Source organism: Pinus tabuliformis, chromosome J (genome assembly GCF_031772625.1).
Source record: "Pinus tabuliformis cultivar Carrire ecotype Pingquan chromosome J, CPIR1, whole genome shotgun sequence".
Classification (NCBI taxonomy): Eukaryota; Viridiplantae; Streptophyta; class Pinopsida; order Pinales; family Pinaceae; genus Pinus; species Pinus tabuliformis.
In genome coordinates, this window is record NC_142295.1 from 1402047402 (window position 1) to 1402052381 (window position 4980).

At 38.3% G+C, this 4980-nt stretch overlaps 1 long non-coding RNA gene across 1 annotated transcript; it reads left to right on the forward strand.

Annotated features, from left to right (window-relative positions):
* The first annotated feature begins 1454 nt into the window (after nucleotides 1–1454).
* LOC149232604 (uncharacterized) lies at nucleotides 1455–2901 on the forward strand. The gene is made up of 3 exons (XR_016247550.1): nucleotides 1455–1969; nucleotides 2169–2656; nucleotides 2774–2901. It is a non-coding gene; the product is annotated as an uncharacterized LOC149232604 (long non-coding RNA).
* The last annotated feature ends 2079 nt before the right edge of the window (nucleotides 2902–4980 follow it).

Here is a 4980-nt window from a genome sequence, read left to right on the forward strand (position 1 = left end):
ATAATGAGTCAAGACAACCCCACATTCCCTATCCATCTTATTGCAAGTGAGAAAACATATTATTTTAAAGTAAAAGTGGAATCAAACGTTGTGTACAGATATCGAAGGACCAAAATAATCTCACCATTCATATTGTTGTATCCCTGCACGCAGTGACTTGCTCTTTTTCCATATATCTCGCCATGAAATCCGATTCAAACATGCACACCATTCCAGAAAAGATATGTCCGTCTACTTGAATTAGAAATCCAAACAATCTGAGTGAACAAAACTCAACCACTCGTGAAATACAAAACCAAACTGAGCTAGGCAACACCATAAACAGTGGTTTTGTTCGATATTTAAATCGTCATTCTTCTCTTCGGTATTGAAACATTTCAATTCGTAATGTGGTGTTCACTCTTCACACGCAATCATCGCCACGATGTCCACCCTTCAGTTTCAGATGATGCTTCGATTCTTCATCGCCACGTTTCTATGACTCTTTGCACTCCCTCTCATTGTAGTCGTGGATCAATAGTCGTGGATCAAGCTCTTAGACGAAAAATATTCTGACAACAATCAATCTTAGCCCTTAATAAATAAAAAAATGAAACTTCCACAATTGACATCCACAAAAGGTTGAAATCTATACACCTATCGGTGAATAAATGACGATAAGTAAAATATCCCCAATTCACATTCCAAACCTTTTTTCAGAAAGAAAAGCTTTTATATTATATTGAGGCAATATACACAGCGAAAAGCCTGATGAGCAACACATAGGGAAAATAGGCTGTCTCTAGGAAGAAACAGATGAATCTGAAGAGAAGAAAAGGATAAATAACACATGATAAGACCATCATTTTCTCAAGGATAATTTCAGAGAGGCACATGAAAAAGGTGAAAGAAGCCCAATCTTAGAGATTCACATTCCAAACCTACCCATTATAGAACCCAATTCAAATTTCAAACGCACGCATAATAAACACAAATAGATGTAAATAGAAAAAGGAAGAAAAAAACAAACCAACAAAAAATGACAATCATATGTCCATTCCTCTCCTAGCTATTCCTCTCGTAACTACTCTCTCTCCTAGCATTCTCTCAAATTTCATCCCTTTTCTTCTTTCTTCTCATAACTACCCCTTTAAATTTTAATCCCTTTTCTTATTTCTTCTCCTGGTTTCAGTTTTAGAATTTAAATTTAATACTTTTTCTAACACACATATGTTATACATTAGATTATTAAACCGTAAGGCATTCCTCTCTGAAAACAGCTATCTCAACTGCCACTACATACCTTTATGCTCAGATCAAATGTTAGACGATTAAAATGTTTTAGACCATTAAGTCTAATGTCTAACTACCTAACTAACTATTATCTAACTACCTAACTAATGCACTAAACCCTACACTTGTCTTTCACAACGCTACGAAGTACTGCACTCTCATGTGTCTCTCTCGGAATGAAAACTACAATGGTAATAACCTTCGGAATGCACAGTACAGTGATGGTAAGTAGGGTGATGGTAACCTGGAACATTTGACAAGGGATCAAGTATTGTGAACGATCCAACAAATTAAATCCTTATCTCATGCAGTGGGGCGAAATTTTCGTTGGAATTGTGCTTTTAGCCGTCGATTGGGCAACTGAAAATCCATCCGGAGGGTTTCTTGGGAGTTTTCGAAGTTTTGGTTGGTTATTATGCATGCAATTTTGTAGCCAGGGTGTATTCCTACACTACGAATGGGGTTCGGCATCTATCAGTTTTCAGGTTCATTACCGTGGAGAGTCACCCCCAGTGGGCTGAACGAACCGGATGAAGAAGATGACCATATTGTCAGATTAGCCGAGCAGGTTGCTTATGTTATGCTGGATGATAATGAAAATTGTCCATAGGGTGTTGATGTGTGCGTGGGTGTTCATGTCGCCATGAACTAGGCTTCTTCAAAGAAACCATTTTTTGTGGACAATAGTAATTAGAAGGTATGTTCATGGTTTTAGTTTTTCTTATTTTACAATACTTCTTGTTTTACGATACTTCTTAGCGCTGCCAGTAGAGGCCTTGGAAGCTTCATCCAAGGGCCTAAGATCGCAAATTTCCGGTTCACAAGTCTGTTTTTTCTTTTTACACATATTTCATTCTTGTCTTTTTTAATTTATTCTCCGAATTGTTTCTTTGAAGTAATTCCGTCTGCCCAGTCAATGACAATGTTCAGTGAGTTGTGGCTGTAATGTAATGGAGCCGTACGACCAGACTTCGGATGATTCAAAGCTACGAATTCCCTGCGAGTGGGCTTTGGGTTCGCTGACTTCCACCTCAATTTCCGTGGGGAATCTTCTAATTAGGTTAAGTGAAATTGACGAGCAAAACAATTAGGAGTTGTCTATAATGCGATTTTTTGGAGAATCCGGTGGAAGAAATTGAGGTTAAATCTTGATTTGTTGCAGTTAAAATGGTTTTTTAACTGTATATTTGGATTCAGCACCCTGAAAAACTCCTGGGACGCCTTGATTGTGCAGAATCTAGCTATCAAACTTACAATTCCAATAAATTACTGCCGGATTTTGATCAGAAAAACCCACCGGAAAGACTTCTAAAAAGTCTCATTATAGACAACTGCAAACAATTACTGTCAGTAGAGGCATATCTTTTTGCGGGTTTCATTGCAGGTATGAATCTTCGTGGATCAAAAAGGTTGGTTGTTGCCTTCTTCTTTCTTACCCGTTTTCAGTTGGTTAGATGGAATAACAAACATTAATTTCCATTCATTATCATGAATGATGCAGAAATAATGATTCCCTGCATGTGAGGCTTGGATTTTCTGACTTCGACTTTCATTTTTCGGTAGAATCTCCCCGAGTCGAGCGAAATCACTTCCCTGGTAGAGAAATCTGTTACTACTAGCAAAATTCCATATTATATCTTTGTACTTCTTCGGATCAGTTAAAATATTCATGGATCACAACCCTAAAAGGTTTTAGAGCTTAATGGTGAGGACTTGCGCTCGAAGCCATTTGGTTGATCAGAGACCTCGCTTAACCGACGCTATAATGAGCTTTTTTGCTAACTTTTTTTTCCAATAACCTTGAGGGCAAGTGGTAAACCGTTGCACTCCACTTCAACCTACAAATATGGTATACTTAAACGTTGGGCTATTTTTCTGCAAAAATCCAAGTATTAACTGTTTTTTGGACTTCTATGAATGGTTGCATTTTCAGAAGTGACAGAAAATCATTATTTAAACAAAGTACCATGGGATTCAAAGCATAAAACACAGGATAGAAAAAGAGTTAAAAGTGTATGTAATTATAAATGGCATGTCTAATTCATACCATTTTAACAAGATATTCATCCTCTGTTTTTGGAATCGAAGGTCGTCCAAAGGCCTAGACGCAGAGAAGCAGAAAAGTGACAAGGCATCAGCTTGCTGTAACATGGGTATGTTATACACACGGGTACTGTCTTAAATCGGAATAGTATAATCTTGCCTTGTTGTAATAATTGTTTTATATCCCTCAGCTTCAAAAAAGAAGGGTTCGATATTCGATTTAGACCAAACATCATACAAAACCACCAAATATGGCCCGTATCCTTTTGAACTAAGATTCTCCTCTAATTGGTTGCGTCTGAAAAACAGGTCTTCTGCCATCAATTATCTTATTCGACATAGCTTCCAAAAGACTCTTTACATTTGGGGACTGGGCAACAGTAATGAAAATTATATTGTTGTGGAAGTAATCTGAAAATCTCAAAGAGGAAAAGCATTACAAACGAAAATGAAGCAATAAAAAGAAATTGGGATTGAAAATTTGAAAGGGGGAATTTCTCTGACCTTTGACTTGGGAGTCGATGCAAACAGCTAAAGCAATAGCGGTTTTGCCACTTCCTCCCATCCCTTTTATCCCAACGATTTTTTATTTTTTTAAAAAGGGAGGAGCTAGTTTCCAAGTAGAAGTTTAATCCTGCCCTCTTTTTTAATTACATTATACATATCAGAACACACTAATAAGAGTCACATAGCAGCCATCAAATCAACCAGAATACGTCAGCATTAGCAGCGCTACAGGAATAAAAAAGAGAGAAGCTAGTTCCCACGTGAAGCTTAATCGAGCCCTCTTGATAAGAGTCACATCGCAGCCATCAAATCAACCAGAATACGCCATCATCCGCAGCGCTACAGGAATCGATCGTGGCCGGGGGGCTTGAAATGGACTGCCCCAGACCACTAGGTCATGCACTCATGTGCCTTTTATCCCAACGATATCAACCCCTTTCTGGTATAATAGGATTTGTTTGACATTATTGACCAGATTATTCAAACCAACTACGAAGTTAGGCATATGCGGGACTTGGGAAGAGTTCCTGGTGGATTGTTCAGCCATTACAGTATCATTCGACTCATCAATGGAAATCCCAAACAGTTCAGTTGTGTTAATTTGATGAAGCATAATAAAATTGGAAGTGGCATCATTGGTCATTTTGGCATTAACACTGTCGATTATATGCTGACCCATTTCTTCAAAACGTTCCAATCGTTCCTTAAAACCCTCGGACTCCGCGTTTAGCTTTTGGACATCGAGGACGAGACCGACCAAGCTTTGGGTGAGCAAGAAATCGCTGATTTTCTTTTCTACTTTTAGGATGTGCTTTCCATATCGATATTTTCTGTATATATTAAAACTACTCACTCTCTCTTGTTTCTTGACAAGGTGAAGGCCATGTTGCACTTGGGCTTGGGGCTTGAATGTCCCTGAATGGCTGACTCTTGTAAGATGAGCAGACTGCGTTATTATGAAAAAGTCGCCTACTGCAGTTCCCATTGTGGACTCAAAACAGGTTCCATGCTCATACCATATTTGCTAAAACGAATACCAACGGTAGTCAATAAACTTTTCACAAGCGTTTCAGATGATTAGCAAGAGTGCTCCAAGCTTTTAACGAGTTTCGGATGATTACAAAGTTTGGTGTGGTCCATACGCTTTTGAAAAAGCGT